We start from the raw sequence: 22,337 nt of genomic DNA on the forward strand, positions 1-22,337 counted from the left end.
ATTTGTCCAGCTTGAGTCAAAACAACACCAACTCTCAGCTATCAGGAAGTGTACTGTGATGTTCAGTAGGGAAAACAAACATGAGGTTGACTTCATACAATGGCATTCATGGCATTTTGCCCACTTTTAAACCTTTCTCGTATGGGGTGGACAACAGCAGCCCGAGGTTTTCACATGCTGCTCTGTAATCAAAGCGCCATCTACCCGCCGTGGAAGGGGAGGGTGGTGGGACCGGTCCCTTGTGTCTGAGATGAACCAGGCAAGACTGTTCCTCCGTCTCACTGTGCACACTCAGGGCACGGCAGTTTCCATGTAAGGGAAAACGACTGCTTTTAACAGAAGATAAATTAAGCCCTCGGGTTAGAGTGGGACCTTTAAGGTCAGAATTCAGATGATAAAAGAAAACGGAGGTTGGCCCAGTTGTGGCAGAGGGCTGGGTAAGAGGTGAGGTTTATCGGCTTTCCTGCAGCAGTGCTAATGAGTGCTAAGGGGTCTCAGCGAAGATACCCCGTGGCTGTTAAAGTGTGTATGCAATGCAGACAGTTCATCAGCAGAGCAGGCATCTTCCCCCCACACAAACGGAAAAGCCATTTTGGTGTCTTTGGATTTCTGATGAAAGCCTGAGGGGGAATAAAACAGGAAGGGGAAACTAAATTTTAGAACACCTACTATACGCCAGGCGATACTCCAGTTCTTTATCCAGGGTCATTCATCTGGTATAATCCCCATGATAACTTTCAAAACATGGTGCCACGTTTTCCGGTGAGGAAACTGAGTCACAGAGTAGTTGGATGATGCAAAGTCTGTGCCTTGGTTTCCTTTTCCGTAAATAAGGCTGATCAGTGAAGAAACAGATGTTCAAGTCCATGGTTACCTGACCCTAAGCCCCATTCTTCCTTCACTAGCATTGGTAACTTTTTTCAGGGAGTGCATTTCAGAATTTCTACACCAAGCATACATAGATTCAAAAAAACTCCACGTTATTCTGAACCAATCCCTAATCCAGAGCATCTCCTATTGTTTTCTTCTCCTTTGGACAAATCTTTTAAAAATCACCAAAATGACAAAAGTGCTTTTTAGTCTAGTGAAAAAACACTGGAGTGGGAATTTGGAAATTTGGGTCCTCTCTGCTACTGGTAACTGTCACTTTTAGGCAAATGACTGAACATATGTCCTTCATTAATCAACATTCATTTATTAAGCAAAAATTCAGTAATATTTCCAATGGCGTGGGCTCTGTACAGATGAAGTGTGTGTAAGCCATGCCCTCCACTTGCAAGCTGCCCAAGGTCTAGTGAGGAATCCAGGCATGTAAACATGTTTGACATCCATAATGAGATCTGATGGCTTAAGTTCCACTCAGCGGTTGTGAGACTATGGCTCCCAAACTCTCACATTTGCCTGGATGGTCAGAGGGGTCAGGAAAGCTTCAGAAAGAAAGGAGACGATTGAAGGAGTTTGCCAGGTTGATATATAGAAGCAGAGAGGGGAGATTTCAGGGTAAGGGAACAATATGTGCAAACATATGAGGGTCACGTTCATAGACCTGAATGTCTAGAGAGAGCTGAATCACAGAGGACGTGGCATGCCGTGCGTAAGAGTAAACTTTCTCTCATAAGTGATGGTGAGACGTGGAAGGTTTTGTAGGGCCATCAGGTGGTTAAATTTGTGTTTCAGGGAAAATACTAGTTCTGTGACAGGTGAATTCAAGCAAATGAGATGAAACTAGAGGCAAGGAAACCAACTAGCTGTCACAAAAGTTCAGGTAAGAGATAATGCAGGCTTGATCTAGAGAAGGGGTGAGAGAAAGAGAGAGGGCGAGGTAGGCACTGGTTCAAGAGACATTCTTAACGGACAAATCTTGGCTGTCAACATAATTAGAGTTGTGAGAAAGATGACAGAATCAACTCCATGAAGACATGGATTATGTGTGTTTTATTCACCATTATGTGCTGTGATACAGTGTGGAGTTGCTCTATAAATAAATGAAAGCACAAGTAAATTAATTAATGATGACTTCCAAGTCTTGGGCTTGGTTGGTTTTGGTGAATGCTGGGACCATTATAACCAAAATAAGTGGGCAATAATAGAGAAATTTGGAAGGTAAAAGAAACAGAGTTTAGTTTTGGGATATTTGAGGTACATTTGTGAAATACACTTGGAAATCAGAATCTTGAGTTCCAGGGATGAAAATTCAAGACTGGAGATCATGGTTTGGAAGTCAGAAATATAGATACGGTATTTTCAATCCACTAGAAAGAAGTACAATTACTCAGGCAAAACTACAATTACTCATTCATTTGCTGATCCATTCATTTATTCTACGTATATTTATTGAGAGCCTACCTAGCATCAGGCTTTGGGCAAGGCTCAGGAAATAAATAGGTCTCTGTTGGTCTCTGCCTTCAAAAGTATATTATAGCTGGGGAGACACATACAAAGTAAGAAAACAGACAAATCAGAAAATGTCTGTTTGTCATAAGTACTACGAAAGAAAACAAGTGGTTGAGCCAGAGAATAAAGACAGAAAGGCTTCTTAGAGGAGTGGCATTTAAATTGAGCCTGTGTTATTCTGGGTTCTCCAAAAACAAACAAACAACAGAACCAATAGGAAGATAGATAGATAGATAGATAGATAGATAGATAGATAGATAGATAGATTATAAGGAATTGACTCTCACATGGGTATATAGACACTGAGAGATCCTAAGATCTGCAGCTGGCAAGCTGGAGACCCAGGAGAGCAGATGGTATATTTCCAGTCCAAGTATGAGATCAAAGGCAGGGAAAAGACCAATGTCCCAGTTTGAAGGCCCTCAGGCAGAAAGTACAAATTCCTGGTTCCTCAGCCTTATCATTTGATTTATGCCATTAACAGATTAGAGGCAGCCCACCCACACTGGAAAGGGCAATCTGCTTTCCTCAGTCTACTGATTCAAAGGTCAGTCTCATCCAGGAACACCTTCACAGCTATACTCAGCAATGATGTTTAACCAAGTATCTGGGCATCCCTGGCCCAGCCAAGATGACACATAAAATTAACCATCTCCAGCCTAAAGAAAGAGAACAGTTCAACCATGAAAATTCTGCAGTAAAGAGTGTTTTAGGCAGATGACAGTGGGTGTAAAGGCCTTGGGTGAAAAGGCATTTGCTGTGAAAAGCATTGCCCAAAAACTGAAAGGCAATGCACATGGCCTGACATTAGAGAGTGAGGTGGAAAATAAAGTGTAGAGAAATTGATCGGACAGGGCACAGATTATCCACAAACCTTAAGGCATGGAAAGAATTTGGGGGCATTATTTTAAAAGCAATGGAAAACCAATGAAGGGTTTTAAGTAGATATAATTAGATTTTGTCCTAAGGTTACATTTTTACAACATTAATAGATTGTATGAGTCAGGAATAAGAAGAGATAAGACTGAAGATCTTGCTACTTTCTAGAAAGCTTTGGAGAGTTAAGATAACATGGAAGGTATTTTCAGACTCACAGACAGAGAATACAGACTCGTGGTTACCAGGGGGGTGGAGGGTGGGAAGGAATAGACTGGGATTTCAAAATTGTAGAATAGATAAACAAGATTACACTGTATAGCACAGGGAAATATACACAAAATGTTATGATAACTCACAGAGAAAAAAATGTGACAATGAGTGTGTAATATGTCCATGAATGACTGAAAAATTGTGCTGAACACTGGAATTTGACACAACATTGTAAAATGATTATAAATCAATTAAAAATGTTAAAAAAGCAATAATAATAATAACAATAATAAAGGAGAAGAAAGAAAGAAAGAAAAAGATAACATGGAAGGTGTGACTATATTCTGAAAAACAAAGCAAAACATGACAAGTGTGTACAAGTTAAAAAGTTAAACACAGAGAGAATATTATTTTAAGAAGTTACAGTCATTCCATAGAATTCAGTTCAAGTGAGGTCAGGGAGTAAAGAAATAATGCTAATCTTGTAAGTACTGAATTACTTTATATTTTAGGATTTTTTTAAATGATTATCTATCTTGTTAATATCTAACCCCTAGTTTTGTCAGCTTTTCCAAGTTGTATTCTGAGTGTGTCTTTTAAGTAGCTTGCATTTTACAAATACTACCTGTAAATCACAGCCTTTCAAGAAGCAGATTTAATCTACTTATATTTATGTCAATTACTGATGTATTTTGGTCTTATTCAACCTCTTACATTGTTTTATCTTTACTAAGATTTGTCTGCCTGTTTGCTCTCTTTTCATGCTTTCTGTTTGAACATATTTTCTTTTAGTTTTTCCTATATAGTTTGGAAGCTACACATTATATAGCTTACCTGTTTATTAACATACACAGTTAGCTTTGTATTTTCTCAACAAATTCTATAGCTAATCAATATCTCTGTGCTTCTCCTAACAAGATAAGAAATGAATACATCCATATCGTAGTCTACATTGATATCAACTATAAAGTACAGCTGAATAATGGAACATTTTGACCAAACTCTAAGTAGAGACCTCTGACATCCCTCCTTTCACATTGATACTGTATAATATTTTAGTTCCACTTTATTCTAAGCACAAACTAAATCAGTTATTACTATTATCATTAATATTACTAATTGCACATGGATTTACCAAAATATTCCATAATTTCTATGTTTATAACTACGTCTTGCATTCAACTCCTTCAGTACGGAATTTTTATTTTTCACCAAAACATATCCTTTCAAGTTTGTTCCACAAGGGCCGTGGATCTGTATGAATGTTAGTCTCTGTTTCATTCCCATCTTGAGTGAGACTTGTGGTCCAAGCAGAACCAAGGTTAACAGTTAACGTTCTTGAACATTTTGACTATGTTACCCCATTATCCTCTAGCGTCATTTGTTGCTGATAAGAAATGCCCCTTATTTCCCTTTTATTTTCAAAGCTCAACATGAAAGTAAATAATAAAATGCTTTTGAAGAAGCTGTGTCTTCTCTGAGTAAGTGAAGAGTGATAATGAGTTTCAAAACTTATGGACTGCTTGGTTCAATCCACCTGCTCAGGGAAGCCCCGTGATGGTCTTAGATGCCTCTCCACTCCACTTGAAAGTCATGGCAGGTGACGGAATATGGACCCCGAGGTTCCCCCTTTATCATTGTGCTGACACCTTCTGAATTGGCAGAAAAGGATACAGTGTTCTCCCACTTTAGTGAAAATAGCCAGTTCTCTATAGTTTTCCAGATTCCAACAGAGCCAGGGAAAGATAATCAGCAAGTCACCAAAAGGTGGAACTGTAAGAAATTCTGCAGTTATTTTGTAGACATTCAGTGATGCCTTTAATTGATGATAGAGCCAGCAATACAGCCCAGTCTCTTGGCCTCCAATTATGTATTTTTTTCTAAGACCCCACAGAGCTCCTCAAGATGGAGAAAGAATGGCTAAAGGAGGCACCCCTCCTGCTATGAATAAAGCTTTGCTCTTCTGGAATCTCCAGGTTCCTACACTCTTCCTCTGTCTCCCTGCTTTAGCAGCGGTATTCGGAGTGGATACATTATATCTACTTTCCCAATTATAAGAATTCAGTAAAAGTGTCTGATTTTTAATTAAAATTGATTTTTACAATAGGTGAATCTTCACTGCTAATGCCAATGGTTACCACAATTTAATCCAATGCAAGTGATCTGGCACAGACCGAGCACTGGACTTCAAGCACCCTCAAAGGCTCTCATTTCTACCTTCTTTACATTTGAGATGTTGTCAACAAGTCACCACAATAGCCAGGTAGAAAACGAAAAACTCAAGACTAGGCATGTGTGGGGGCAAGGGGTGTGCTGGAAATCTCTATACCTTTCTCCCAATTTTGCTGTGAATATAAAACTACTCTTAAAAAAAAATAAAGGCTTTAAATTAAAATTTTTTAAAAAGGCTCAAGGATGCAGACCAATTTTTGAGATACATTAGAAAAGATAAAAATATCCTGCCAAAGCATTTAAGGCTATTTGGTGTTCTATATGCAGACTATTGATATCCATGGCATTTCCTGTGGAATTTCTGGCACGAAAGAGGCAGTTTACACAGTACTATCAAAATCATTGATATAGTACCAAAACTACTGCTATATCAAATAGATATTGTTATTTATTATCAAAAATAAAATTACGATTTACATATCTTGTATTTTTGTCAAACTCTAATTAATTACTTCTTATCCAGAATCTAACCACCTGTCACGAACTTCATTGGCACCTCCCCAGTTTTAGCCACTGTCCTCTCTCTCCCATATTATTGCACTAACTTGCAAATTAGGTTCTTTCCTTCTTTCACCCTATTTTCAACCAGCAGCCAGAGTGATGCCGTAACATCGATCGACTGCGCAAAAGATTCCAGTGACGTCCCGTATCATCAGAGAAAAAGCTACTTTAATGGCCCACAGGACTCTACTTGACCAAGCCCCCATAAGCTAGCTCTTCTACTCTCTTCTCCTCCCTGCTAAGCCCTCTCCAACCATCCTGAGCTTCAGAGTGTTCACTAAACTCATTAAGTAAGCTCCAACCACAGGGCCTTTGCATTTGCTGTTTACTCTCTTTCCTCATCTTTACACATAGCTAATTCCCTTGCCTCCTTAGGCTATTTTTTTAATCAAATTTACTATCAGTGAGGTCTGCACAAAAAAAAATCCCATTCCAGAATTTCCCATCCCCTCCCCAGCTTTAGTCTTCACCACAGAACATGAAAAACATACCATACGCTTTATTTACATTGTCTCTTTCTACTAGAATGTAAGCTGACACCTCGTAGGTTCATAAATGTTTGTTAAACGAATGGATAAAGGACTGGACAGTTGTTTCTAAGCACTGTGCCAGGTGGTTTACACACATTCCATTCGACGCTCAAAACAATCCTAACATGCAGATACTATTACCTTCATTATATAGATGGGGACACTAAAGAGGAGAGAAATCAAATAACATCCCAAAATTCACTCAGCCAGAAAAAGCTGGACACTGACACCATGGCCCACGTTCTTCAAGCCTCTTCACTCTCCTTTGCACTGAAAGGCTGAAGGTCAAGTTTGTCCCTACAAACAGGGTAGCACAGAAAGTGTGTCCAGATGAAGCATGTTTCTAGAGAAGTCCGAGTCTAAGGAACACGATCAACAGCACTCCACACTCAGCACAGAGGGAAGCATATGCCTCTCACTGGCTCTCACTGCTCTGCCGCACAAATTCCAAATACCTACAGTGACACAAATTCATACTAATCACCTTAGAATTATACCACTTATGGTGTGTGTTATGCATGCACTTTATAGTTACTTCCTTAGAAAATATCCACAAGACTTAGCCATAAAAAAAGAATGAAATGCCATTTACAGCAACATGGCAGGACCTAGAGATGATCATAATAAGTGAAGTGAGACAGAGAAAGACAAGAATCATATGATAGCACTTAGATGTGGAATCTTAAAAAACGATACAAATAAACATATTTACAAACCAGAAGCAGATTCACAGAGATAGAAAACAAAGGGTTTTGTTACCAAAGGGATGGGTGGGAGGGATAAATTAGGAGTTTAGGATTAACATATATACACTACTGTATATAAAATAGATAAACAACAAGGACCCACTATATTCAATTTCTTGTAATAAGCTAGGATGAAAAAGAATCTGAGAAATATTTATATGTATATGTATAATGGAGTCACTTTGCCGTACCCTGGAAACTAACACAACATTGTAAATCAACTAGACTTCAATAAAAGAAGAAACTAACCACGAGAGAAATCTATCAAGTATACACATGTCCCGTCTGGAACAGCACGCAGCCCTGTTTGTGGGTATCTTCTTCTAGACACTATCTGTGTTGCAATTGGCACTTAATGGGGTCTTGCTCCTTTTTGAGGGAAAGATATCACAGACCTCTTCTAAGGTAGGGATGACCTTTCCATCTGACCTGATTATAGACATTCTCTTGCCAACAATGTCTAAAGCCGGCTGTAGGCAGGATGTGTTGGGAGAAGGGGGCAAGGGAGAGAATTCCTTTCTGCACTCGGCTGTACAACACCTTTGGGTCATATTGGGTCAAGGAAGTGAGCAGAGGGAGCGTATGGCATTCCTGACCCCCTTTCATCTCAGAGACCCAGGAATGATGGCATCGAGGAATATGAGATGTGTGTGTTTGTTCACATGTTCAACCATATATCGAGTACCTTTGCATGCTCTGCTGTGTGCTAGACACAGGGAGGGTCACATGATCTATAAGCTCACGCAGTATGCTGTCAGAGAGAGGGTATGACTCAGACAAGCTTGTCAACCTATAATAGACAGAAATGAAGTGATAACTTGAATCTAATCCAGTAAGAGACTGCACAACCAAGATATACTTTAAAGGAAATAACACATTTGCAGAGATTTTGGAAAAGTCTTCATGGTGAAAGTTTGGCTGGAAGGACAGAAAAGCATGTGGATTGGCAAAATGGAGGAGTCAAGTTATTTCAAGAGAAGAAATAGTTTAAATTAGATAGGCAAAAATTAGAATAATTTGATTCAGAGAGAGAATTCCATTAGCCTGCTGATGGAGAGATTATAGGGATGTGTGAATGTCTGCATGAGAAGCTGAGCTCCCACATTTACACGTTAATCATAGAAAATTCTGAGACTTTGATTGGCAGTGGAGGCAAAAGACTCATTATCCTTTGCCATCAGGTAGTTCTAAAATGTGTTTCTAAGTGTTTCACTGCAAGAAATATTTCCACGCAGATGACAGCCACAGGAATCAATCAGAACACACCAATGGTGTCGTGTCTGATTCTTATTAAATACATTGATGAAGCATCAATTCATTCCAGAACCTTAAGTGTTCTCACTGTCATAAGCCAAGCATGAACATCATAAAAAAACAGAAGCTCCTTGCTGACAGCACCCTAGTGATCCCTGTAGCAAATCTGGGGGACATTCAAACCAAATCTATGGCATCCCAAATTGCTGCAGTGGGGAGTCACAATTTGAAGCTGACTCTGATGTTTTAAATCTTACTTCTGAGAAATGGGGCCTACCATGTGCTCTCCTTCCCTGTCTCAGGGGTTTAAGAAAACAACAAAATCATGGTGGAAATACTTTAGAATGAAAGTAAGGAGGACAAGGACAAATTGTTATGACCTCTTTGCTATGACCTGGACACTGCTAACCTGCTGCACCAATTCAGGGTCTATCTGATACTCAGTTCACCTTGCGCTAACTGCTCATGGCTGGGATGCTATGGCTCATTCATATTTTTCGCTTAAGGAGGCTCCCCTGATGGTTAAAACATGAAAATATTTGCCCACCTCCTTCCTGCTTAGTATATGGAAGAAGAAAACCTTCCTCTGACAATGGAGGACCACGAAAGGGTCCTTGGTTATTCTCAGCGTAAAGTCCTGAAATGTGGATGTTGAATAAATTAAGAAGAATATTCAATGATGTGGGGACAACTCTGGAATTTGACTTTTTGAAATTGCAGTTAGGGCCCTATTTTCTAAAGGTCTGCCTCATTCCTGAAAAAGTGCAATGCAGCAGAAGGGAATGCATGAAGGTTACTGACAGCCTCTCAATGCTAGAAAGCAAGATGCTCTTACTTTACTGACTTCTAGAAAGTGCTTTCTCACTTTTACTTACTTTCTAGAAAGCCCGTACTCTTAGATCCGGTTCTCAAGAAGCAGAACCTACTGCAGGGATCCCAGTGCACAGGGTTTCTTGCAGGGCTGGGAAGGAGACCAGGAGAACCAGGACGGGGCAAGGCAAGAGTCAAGGTGGAGATGAGCCCCAGCCTAAGCCCAAGGGGAGCTCCGGACTGTGGACCACAGACTTGACCCCACCTTGGGAATGGCCTCTTTTAGTTACATGTCAGTCAGTCATTGGCTTTCAGCTGTCCCTAGGGTCTGGGGAATGTCATGTAACTTCCAAGGCAAGGCATCTCCATTTGGCCGAGGGCAGTTCCAGAGAAGGGAGCAGCAATCAGCCTTTCACTGCCGGCATTCACAGTGGCCGGGGGATGGGCGCAGCCTGGTGGGGTGATCTTAGTGGGGAACCCACAGCATCCACGGCTTCACTGTTCCCTAACAGGCAGGATGGGACGTACTTGATGGGGGCGAGGGAAGGCTCCGTGGAAATAGGAACACTTAAAACTGAGTCGTGAAGGATAAATAAAACTTCAAGGGGCAGAGATCTACTTGGAAAGTCTCTTCCTCGGTCTTCTGATAATAGATGGTAAACCCCACAGACACCATGCAAGATATTCTGGTATTTGCAGTCCCTCCTGCGGCCCTGGCTAGGTGCCCACTGCCATCTTTTCTCCTTTCCCATAGAACACAGTTGTAACCCAGAGGAGGCTGCCCAGCTGCAGGCCACATCCCTCACCCTTCTTGCCGCTGGGCAGGGCTATGTGACGAATTCTCGTCACTGAGAAATAAGTGGAAGTGGTGAGGAACACTTCCAGGCTAAGGCATTTAGGAAAAAATGTGCTTCCTCCACCCTCTCTTTGCCATTTCCATCAACTGCTCTATGGGATGCCAGAGTCCCAGGGGAGCCTGGTTCCCCGTTCTCTGTGTTGAGAACCATCTGCTAATTAGAACCTTCCACATGAGCCATTATACCTTTTATTGAATTCAAGCCTCTATTCATCACACCAATATCTTAACTAATATTCCTCATTCTTAAGAAACTAACAAAAACCCTTCTGCCAGATGAAACTAGAAAACAGTTTCTCTTCTGATGCAAGAAGCATTTCTTTTCCAGTCAGATCTTGGGTTCTGCTATCTTTCTTCTGTGCATTTCATAGAGTTTTGCCATGGACTGGTCACTTCCTTGTATCGGGACATATTTTAAGTTGCAGAAAATTCTGTTGCCTCTGTATGGTTGTTCAAGTTTTGTGATAAAAAAAAAGTGGTTACATCTATGGCGTGTTAAAAAGGCTCCACTTTCTCTGATGCCCTACATCCTGTTGCCAGCATTGGAGTTAGCCAGGCATGCATCACTGTGCTGGTGTAGACCGGTAGTGCTTTGGGATATCGAGATAGCAGCTTCTACATTCTGACTCCAAGTTCTCTTGAGTAAGGAGATGATATTGGGAGACTGTCAAGGGGGAGGGAGAGTGTTATCCTCTAGCATTTTGGCAAGAAGTGTTACTTCCTATTTGTAGATCCTACTAAAAATGCATGCCCACTTAGAGAGATGCATTAGGTCCGTGATACTTGTGGAGGAAGAAGGAGCTCAGGGATTTGACAGTTTATCAATTTCACACTCAATGTTGAATTGACCATGTTGACAGGCAGCAAATACTATCATTCCCTCAGACTTGATACAGAGCTTTAAAATTCCTTTTAAATTCACAGCAATTCATCACTATTGTCAGAGAAAGGAATGTGACAGATGAGGTTGCCATCAAGCTCAGGTACAAGCTAAGTACACTGCATGTGGGAAAAATAATTAGAAACAGCTTTTCTATTGACAAATCTTTCACATTTATAAAGCTTGGGAGTAATTAAATGATAATATCAACATATCCATAAATATTAATTTTAAAAAGCAGTCTATACCTGTAACACATACTCACTCTAATAAAACAGCATTTGATAGAGGCAGCATCTGTTTCCAGGTTTAGCTCAGATAGAAATGTGGTCAGCACATACTACATGACACTTAGTTTCTTTGGAGATATAATTTCATGTTTTATAGTCAATCCTTATGTGAATTTAATATTTCATCCAGAAAGAAGCAGGCACAGAGAAAGGAAATAAATCAGAAACCAGGTCAAAAATCCATATAGCTGGAGTATGAAATATGACATGAAAAATTGGAGAGCCTCAGCCCAGTGGATCTCCAATATCTACATTATTTTTTAATATTTCTATTGGGTTCTAATATTTATCAATAAAATAAGTTACTACAGTTTTAACCTTTGAACAATGCAAGGGTTGGGACGCTCATCTGCCATGCAGTCCAAAATCCACATAAAACTCTACAGTGGGACCTCCCTCCATATGCATGGTTCCTCATCCTCATATTCAACCAACCAAGGATTGCGGAGTCCTGTAATATCTACTACTGAAAAAAAAATCTGCCGATAAGGGGATCTTTGCCATTCAAACCTATGTTGTTCAAGGATCAACTGGATCACCAAATATGAGTGAGGGGGGAAAAATCCCAAATCTTTTAGTCTTCCAGGTTAGAAATTCTCTGCAAAACTAACTAAATTACAGTGACTTCTTTTGAAGTTCTGAAAAAGAATTCTTTGATTGGAAGCAGGTACTATATTTTCTGCACCCCATGAAGGATGTTTTTATAATAACAGTTTGCATTTCATAAGACACTAGAGTCTGGTCATGGTTTAACTTATCCATGAATCACTGAAAACAAGTTAACAATCTTCCCCCTCAGCTTCCACCCCTGCTTGTCACACAAACTATTCCTTCAGACCTGTTTTAACTGTGAAAAGCATGTTTCCTGACACAGAGCTTGTCTTTACGAAAGTCTATCTGAGTAATCCGCAGCGTCTGAGAAATGTCCTATGACCGCTTTTTGACCCATTGACACAGCTGTTGGTTTTCCCATTTTCCTTACTACAATGCCCTGGATAGCATTTCAGATGCACACAGTCACGACCTTTATTGTTGGCCAGATGGGCTGTGAGATGTATGCTAATGTTCATAATAGGATTACACAAGGTTGTTTATTCTCTGAAAAATAATATGAGCTTTATCCTCTATTTTTTTCCCCCAGTGGGTTTGCGCTTTGATAGGAATTAGGAAGTCTAATTTTGATTAAGTAAATATCGGCTTTCAGCTTTACCAACGATGGTTCATTTAGGCAAATACTTTAATGGTATTAAGGGTGGAAAACAGGAAGAATTAGCCAGGTAAACTGAAGTACAAAGAACACATTATAATACAGGACCATGCATGGCAACTTGCAACACATACATATTTCATGCTAGAATTATGTACAGTGATTCACCTTAATTCAAATATGGGACAAAGGACTGTATGTGGGCTGTGAAAGTGACACTTAAAAATACAGAATGCAGGGCGTAACTACAGTGCCACTGTCCTTCAAACCTTTTGCTTTGTATATTCTTGCCCAGGTATGAATCTGGGTCCCCACTGAAAACGGATGCTCAGTTTAGAATTTTGGATCAGGCAGTTTGTTTGGGAGAGCATCACAAGCCGCACAGTGAAGGCAGGGAGGCAGATGGATAGGAAGGAATGCCAGCAAAGGGTGTATGATAGAGTGGACACAGCTGTGGGCACCTGGGGTGCAAGTTCACTGTGGATCATGGGAGAGGCTCTGTGCCTCCAACACCTCCAAAGAGGGGCAAGGGAAGGCAGGTATTTGGTCACCCATCACCTTCCCTCATTGGTTGAGGGCCACGTGCCATCCAAACATGGCCAAGCTGCCAGAGAGAGGCACAGGGCCAAGAAATTCAGGAAGACACAGGCCTGCCTAGAAACTCATTGAAGAGAACTCTCTTGTGGGTTGAGGGGATGTGGGCAGGGAATCTACAGATTCCACTACGTATGCAAAAGCCAGTGTGTCCCTGTGAACGTGGTGGCTACATCTGAGCTCAGATGCTGGGAAGTAGGGTTTGGGATCTTGTTCTACCATTCATTTGCGGCGAATAGTTTTTGCGTGCTTGGAGGTTTGGGCCACACTTTAACAGTTTGACCCCTTGTGGGCTAGAGCCTGGAAATCCATTTCCTCTTCAGTAAGAGAGATAAGAGAGATTTACTGCAAAGATTAAATCATAATAATAATGGTTGCATGAAAAGCATCTAGAAAAGTGCCTGGCTTATAATAAATGCACCGCAGATTCTAGGCCCCTAGCACCATTCTCCCGCTCCTATTTCTGTGCCCCTCCTTCATCCGTAGCATTGCTGTTGCATAATAGACAGCAAACCCCTTTGGGAATTAGGAATGTGTGTCAGGGGTCCCCGGTCGCTCTCAAGTTTGATAAATTCACTCTAAGGATCTACAGAACTCAGGAAAGCTGCTATACTCATGGTAGGGCTTATTATGGTGAAAGAATACAGATTATAATAAGAACAGAAGAAGGCACATAGGGCAGAGGCCAGAAGAAGCCAGGCACAAGCTCCTTGTTGTCCTCTCTCCAGCGGAGGCATGTGGACAGCATCTAATTCTCCCAGTAGTGATGTGTGGCAACACGTGAGAAAGCTGTCACCAGAAAACAAACATGTTAGCAAGACCCAGATGCACTCCGCTGTTTGTACTCTACTTGGTGCCACTGTTTTGCTAGTAAAATTAGATTGTTGCCATCCTGGCTGCAGTCACCTGAATCCCACCCAGACACAGAACCACTCCCTCTCCCTCCATCCAATAAATTACAGATAGTATGTCTATTTGATCCAGGGAACAATCAAGCATCTTTAAAAAAGTGACTTCAGTGAAAGAAGAAAGAAAAATGGAGATGACTCTGCCTTGTAAAATCTGGCAATTATATGGTTTACAATAAAGAGAAGTTTTATTTTATGAAAGACCCATGATGGGCTTTACTCAAGTATGTTTAATTTCTAAAAGCTCCAAACCAACACAGTTATAAGATGGAAGAAGTCCAAGAGCAGGATCTCACATCCTGGTGTCATAAGGGCAAATGTATGCAAAAAGCAGAAGACAGTGGTTTCCAGAAAACGTAATCATTGGGAAGTTTGATTTTTCCTATTAAATTGTATTCGTTCAAGATGGAGGTCTAGAACAGTGCTGTCAAACTACAACCCGAGGCACGAAAGTGAGATACGTATGTGATTGTAAGTTTCCTATTAGCCACATTTTATTTAAAAAAATAAAAAGAAATGTTAAATTTGTTTTAACAATATATTCCATTTGATCCTATAGGTCCAAAATAAATCATGTAATCAATATAAAGTTATTAATGAGCTAGTGTACATTCTCATTTTCACACTCTTTGAAATCCAGTGTGTATCTACCTACGGTACATTATGATTCAGCCTAGTCCATTTTGTGGAGAACCGGAAAACAAGCACCTCTGTATCCTCCAGTCAGTGGGTCTGGTAATGACCTCCTATTTGTGCATATTTTACTAAACACTATCAACCTTTTAGTTGAACAGAGAATTAGAAAAACTTTAGTTATCCTACTTAGCACCATGATTCTCTTTCTCTTAATTGTGTTGGATGAATATTTTATCAATTATTTTGTACATAACTTCTTGAGTATATGGCACCTTACTGAACATTTTAATGCTAGATCATCCTTATATTAAATGGGTTCAGAGGAAATGGGTTCAGAAAAATTTGGCAATTTGCTTAGAGTCTCAGAGCTAAGAACAGGCGTGGGGGTCAAAATCTTAGTCTGTTTCTCCACTGAGCTTTCCTGCACATCACCCTCCATAGTACAGGGGCAGGAAGAGTAATGGCTTGTAGCCAAGGTGAATTGTGGGACCTAAAGTGACTCAGAAAGACCTGGAAATAAAGGAGCAGAGCTATATATGCCTTTCAGAACTCGCTCCTCCAGAGGGAAAAGAATGAAAGCCCTTGGAAAGATTTGCAATTCCATCTGGGTCTTAGATCTTATGATAAGATGTAAGGCCAGCACCCTATACCAGTGAAGAATGAAACTATTATTTCACAGTCATTTACAAACACATTTCAATTCACGAAGTCACATTTCATGTTAATTCCTAGGAACTTCAACCAAGTCTCGAGTCATTTGGGGGAAACTGCAGTGCTGGAATCCAGAACATCTCCTGAATCAGCCTAGTGTTTCCAAATATTTAAGGCCATCAACCCCAGGGAATTTTTTTCACCCTTCATTAACCTGGAGTTGTGAGGCAAACTACTGAGGAAAGTAACTTGGCCACAGGCTTTGATCCCTGAAAGATTCGAGGAATTGATTGACTCCTCTGTCAACCTAGAAATAATAATTAAATCGTCCTCTAATTTACCACACAGCGTATCGGTATTAATCACTCCTGGGCCTCCTTTGCTGACTTCAGTTATTTAATCAATTTTCCATACCACTAGCATTTTACATATTTACTGGTATATTATTTGATGGCAACTCAGTAAGTTATCAAAAATTCCACTGAGGAAAAAAATGATATTTAAAAAGGGCAGACTAATGAACACAGGAACTACTCGGTCCTTTGTATCAGCAGTTTTCAACCTTGACTTCACATTGGAATCACCCAGGGAGCTTTAAGAAAATGCCTGGTGTCCCAGCAGAAATCCTGATTTAATTGGTCCAGGATGTGGTGTGGGTATCAGGAATTTTAAAGCTCCCCGGTGATGCTAACATACAGCAGGGTTGAGAATCACTGCTCTACACTCCCTAAACATTATCCCTCAGTTATGTTAGCAGTGTAAGCTTAAGCTACGCAAATGGACTGTATTTCCTAAGATTCACATAAAAATGCCTTTAGAGAATAAATAGGCAACAGTGTGTCCTCAGGTTTAATGGAGAGTAAATAAAAACATCCAGTCAAACAATATTTCTGCTGTAGATTTTTTGTAACACCTTAAAGATATGAAATAACACACAGGATAAATTTTTCCTTAGATTAAATTTCCTCCTCCAAATAAACTTCCTTCCAGAAAATGGTATACTTTATAAATCAGATGAGATAAAGTGAGTTTTAATTTCAGGTACCTGAAATATCTATACTTTTGCTTCTTGAAAAAATGTTTTTTTCTTTAGAAAGAATTGTTTTTTGCCATGAATTGTGCTCAAATTCATAAGCCACATCCACTTAGTTTTGAAAGTGGCTGGAGTACAATAAAGAATGATAATACATGTTACTCTCCATTGAATAAATCATCGAGGAACTTTTTGCATTCATTTTTTTCCCACAGCTTTTCTCGTGACCATATCTTTACAACATCTTCTCCATTGTGCTCGAAGGTCACATGGCTCAGTCCTCCTTAGATAGAAGGCCACGCTCTGAACCTTTTTCTCTTTATCTCCCCCACCACCCATTAGAGTTTTCCTCTCCTAGATACCAATTTCCTCCCTAGTAACACGCTACACACTAAACTTCATGCCCGTCTGCTTCCTGTGCTGCTCCATCCGGGGCACACCCCAGAGGTCGCTGCACACACCATCCCCATTTTACAGACGAGTAAACTAACACCGGGTGAGATTAATTTACCTCCCAAAGACCTGTAGTGAATAGATGAGAGAACCGGGATCTAAGCCAGGAAGTTTGACACCTGAGCCTACAGCCGCAAAAGCGTGGCTATCAAACCAAGGCTACTAGATGGGGTGTTGTTAGAACACTTTACGAAGAAGCATTGTTATTTTGTTTCCATCTTTAGGAAACCTTTGGATGGCTCTTGGGATCCACACCTGGAGGAGGAGGAAAAGGAAGCAGGAATGGACAGAAGGAGAAACTGAGCTTCAATGAAGTTTTAACAGAGGCCTCAGCCTTTGGGGATCTCAGGAGCTAAGGTGACCCCTTAGTTGGGGAGACGGGTCTGGGCTCTTATTCCCCTGACAGTGATCCGTCATTGATCACTTGGAAGTGCATCAGACCTTGGGAGAGATACCTAAGGCCCCTTTCTGGCTATATCCCAGCAGCCAATGAATATGGTCCCCATTCCTGAAGGGGGATCTTCAGGGAGCATCACAGCATTCACCCCAGGGTTGTTCTAAGGTGATCACATCCCAGTGGTTAACCTAGAGATGATTTTCCCAAAGACAACTGGCCAGCCTCAACACGTTCAAGCCAAGTAAACAGATTTATAAAAAAATAGATCAATTCTTTTTTTCTTTTTTTCATAGGAGTAAGCTTGGTAGCAGTGATTCAGAGTGCCTGGGCATGCTGAAGAGATCCCAGAGAACATGCACTGCCCTGCCACCCGACTGCCCAAGGGCTGCTCGGCCCTCGGGAGACACCTGCTACCAAAGTACAGCCTAACTATTTGTGACCTAGCCTCTCCCTAAATAACACCCAATTATTCAAATAAGCAAAATATTCAAATGGAAAGTAATGTTAAAAATACATACAACTTTTTTTTTTTTTTTAACCATTGGCTCTCAATTAGTCTCACTAATGAGCTATAAATTGATCCACTGTATACTTCGGAGGTTCAGCCTCAGGACACATCTCCCAGGCTCCCCGATTCCCTTTTATAAATAAAGAAGTCGCCATATCCACACATACCCTGATACCTGAAATAGTGGTTGAAATATGAAATAAATTTTTACTTAAATATTTAGTTTTCTTATTTTCCAGGAATCTTTTCAACATCTGGCTCTTGTTGCTACTGGGAATTAAGAGTTCCAGCTAACAGAGGAGAATTCTGTGGACAGACACTTCATTTTTTGTGACGGCATCCTTGGGGGTCCTGGAAGATCGTATCCGAGTGGGCAACAACTCCGTTTTATCACCCCATATTTGGACCACTGTGACAGACATGGAATGCTCCCTGACAAGTTGAAAGTGATACCCCTGCCACTTTCAGCCCTAATGACCTGTTCTTCTTCTTGCCGTAATAAAGAACAAGTTGAATTTTGCTTCCAAGCAACACTTTCTCACACTTTCTGTGCAGAGCTTTCAACTTAAATGTCTCCATATCTTTTAACTCTTTCTCAGGGGTCAAGCTTTGAAAATCTTTTTCTTTAATTGATTTATTTTATTTTATTTTATTGAGTTATAGTCAGTTTACCATGTTGTGTCAATTTCCAGTGTAGAGCACAATTTTTCAGTTGTACATAAATAAACATACATTCATTGTCACATTCTTTTTCATCATGAGCTACCACAAGATCCTGAATATATTTCCCTGTGCTATACAGTATAATTTTGTTTATCTATTCTATATATACCTGTCAGTATCTACAAATTTTGAACTCCCCATCTGTCCCTTCCCAACCCCCTCCCACAAGTTTTTATTCTATGTCTATGAGTCTGTTTCTGTTTTGTATTTATGTTCATTTGTCTCTCTCTCTCTTTCTTTCTTTCTTTATTTCTTTCTTTCTCCCTCCCTCCCTCCCTCCCTCCCTCCCTCCCTCCCTTCCTTCCTTCCTTTCTTTCTTTCTTTCTTTCTTTCTTTCTTTCTTTCTTTCTTTCTTTCTTTCTTTCTTTCTTTCTTTCTATCTATCTTTTTAAAATTCCACATATGAGCAATCTCACATGGTATTTTTCTTTCTCTTTCTGGCTTACTTCACTTAGAATGACATTCTCCAGGGACACCCATGTTGCTGCAAAGGGCATTATGTTGTCAGTTTTTATGGCTGAATAGTATTCCATTGTATCATTATACCACCTCTTCTTTATCCAGTCGTCCGTTGATGGACATTTAGGCTGTTTCCATGTCTTGACTATTGTAGATAGTGCTGCTATGAACACTGGGGTGCGGGTGTCATTTTGAAGTAGCGTTCCTACTGGATATAAACCCAGGAGTGGGATTCCTGGGTCATACGGTAAGTCTATTCCTAGTCTTTTGAGGAATCTCCATACTGTTTTCCACAGTGGCTGCACCAAACTGCATTCCCACCAGCAGTGTAGGAGGGTTCCCTTTTCTCCACAGCCTCTCCAGCATTTGTCATTTGTGGTCTTTTGAATGATGGCAATTCTGACTGGTGTGAGGTGATACCTCATTGTAGTTTTGATTCGCATTTCTCTGATAATTAGTGATATTGAGCATTTTTTCATATGTCTATTGATCATTTGTATGTCTTCATTGGAGAATGCCTGTTTAGGTCTTCTGCCCATTTTAAGCTTAGAAAATCTTTTAACATCCTGATATTCTTTCCTGAACACACTCTGGTCATTCAAACCTTTCACACGACATACTGCTCAACACAGAGATTAATTTCTCTCTGGAAGGTCAGAGCATCACAGAGAGGAGTGGGCCTGTCACTCACTCTGTAATAATTCTCTTAGTGTGGATGCTTTGAACAGCATTAGCTATTTTAGCAACCACATCAAAATATTTACTCATCTTGGCTCATGAAATTTTAAGAGTAAAGGAAAAATTAATAAATGAGACTATACTAAAATTTAAAACATCTGCTTGTCAAAAGACTAAAGAAAATGAAAAAGCAAATTACAGAATGGGGCAAAACACAAATTATATATATACATATATATCATATGTATATATAAGTTATATATATATACACACACACACCTATGTAAACATGTAAATTTTATATACTGCTGGCATGGTTCATGGTACAATCTCTCAGGAAAGCCGAACGTATATATGTCTGTATCTAGCAACGCTACCACAAGGTATATATTCAACAGAAATGCACACACAGGTTCATCAAAAGACACATATAAAAATATTTATACAAGTACCATTCACAGTAGCCAGAACAGGAAATAGAATAAATAACTGTGTAATCATACCACGGAATACATGACAGTAATGAAAATGAACAAACAATTGCTACCTAGGACCACATGGATGAATCTCATAAGCATAAGACTGAAGGAGAGAAGCCATATTTCTGAGTACACACTGCATGATTCCAATTGCATAAGATTCAAAACCAGGCAAAACTAATTTATAGTGTGAGAAGGCAGGGTGCCCCTGGGGAGGCAGTAGTTCTCAGAAGAAAGTGCAAGAGGAATTTGTGGAATATTAATTACAGTCTGTTTCTTGACCTGGGTGCTCATTACACAAGTGTGCTCTCTTAGTGAAAATTCAGTGAGATGCATTTATTATTATTTGTGCACTTTTTTGTAATACTTTGACAGAAAGGGTTACTTCGAAATGAACTTGTAAGGTAAATAATTGATGTTTCGTTGCAGTGACTCTAGGTTCATTTTAGAAAGTGATTGCTACTTCATAGCAATGGCTTCACCAGGTTGTTTCTTTCATCTAAAGAGTTGGTTTCCTCAACAGTCAGATGCTATGCCAAAAAGAGTAAATAAAATAGAGGGCCACTAGTCATAAAGAAATTCTGACACTTTTAGCTATGGAGTTACCATTTCTGGTGCTCGTTATTGCTTCGTGTAGATTCAGATATCTATCTGTATCATTTTCCTTCTTATTGAAAGACTTCCACCATTTCTCTCAGGGATGGGTCTGTTGTGTTGAATTATTTTCAGCTTTTACATGTCTGAAAAAGTCTCCAATTCACCTTCATCTTTGGAAATAATCTCCTTTCTCTTCCATAGCATTTTACCCCAAATTTCTGAATAAAACAGAAACACTGGGTAATGTTTAAAATGCCTTCTTTAAATGAGAATTATACAATGAGTGACCGAGCATCTCCCCAGGGGTTCGTACTTGCTTACTGACTAGGAAGGAATTGCACGACACATTTATAACTCGGGAAGATGCAGCAGCTGTGCCTCCAGACCCCAGATCTAGCTCATCTTAACCCCCAGCCGCTGGATCATGGAAGCAGCATGCGTGCAGCTCCGAGAAAACGAGACAGCTTCACCTAGGAGTGTATGCAGCTGTGCGTCCTCGGCTGTGGGCAGGAATGACTCGACATTATTCCAGGCAGAAAGAAAGGATGCAAAATATAATGAAGGAGATGCTGGGCTCTGCTGTAGCCTGGGAAAGAGTACGATCATCTAGGAGACCAAGTCCGGAACCTCATGCCCAAACTGCAGGTGACCACCAGCACAAGTTTTCATCAGGAGAACAGGGTGTAAGGGCAAGTTACACAGAGTGGGATTCACAGGATATTTTTATACAAAGGAAATACAGTTAAAATCAACAGCGATGATGGTCTTTATAGGAAAAAAAGGCATAATGCAAAACAAGCCTGAGAGATGTCTTTTATCTGATTTCAGGGAAAGCAGTGTGTCTGTTCCTAACCAAGAATAAACCCTCTGTCCTTTGGATCGCAGCCCATCCCTTTACATTTCTCCTCTAGTCTGTCTAGTCTATATTTTTCCTTTTAACAGCTTTGAAATATAATTCACATACCATAAATGTTATCCATTTAAAGTATGCAGTTAAATGTTTTCCGTATATTCGTGGACTTCTGCAAATAGCGGTACAATCTGATCTTAGAACACTTCGTCACTCCAAAAAAGAAACCCCATATCCATTGGCCATCACTCCCCAAACCCCCTTCCCAAGCCTCTGGCAGCTGAACTAATCAGCTTTCTGTGTCTCTTGATTTGCCTGTTGTGGGATTTCAGAGAAATAGAATCATACAATATGTGGTGTTTGGTGACTGGCTTCTTCCCTTTAACCTAATGTTTTCAAGATTCACCCATGTTGTATATATGAATTCATTTATCCCACTCTTTATGGATGCATGTATATGCATACTTTATAATGATGCATATGTGATTTTTATATGTACTTCATACATGTGATGACATATGCTACATAGATGACACCTATAACAATGAATTTATATACATCACATGTATACATGAAGGGTGT

At 40.1% G+C, this 22,337-nt stretch overlaps 1 long non-coding RNA gene across 9 annotated transcripts in view; it reads right to left on the minus strand.

The window, feature by feature from the left end:
• Positions 1 to 22,337, minus strand: part of LOC123613607 (uncharacterized) — a 387,060-nt gene that overhangs the window by 82,033 nt on the left and 282,690 nt on the right. The gene's annotated exons all lie outside the window — the stretch shown is intronic.

The sequence above is a fragment of the Camelus bactrianus genome, chromosome 19 (assembly GCF_048773025.1).
Source record: "Camelus bactrianus isolate YW-2024 breed Bactrian camel chromosome 19, ASM4877302v1, whole genome shotgun sequence".
In the NCBI taxonomy this organism is placed as follows: Eukaryota; Metazoa; Chordata; class Mammalia; order Artiodactyla; family Camelidae; genus Camelus; species Camelus bactrianus.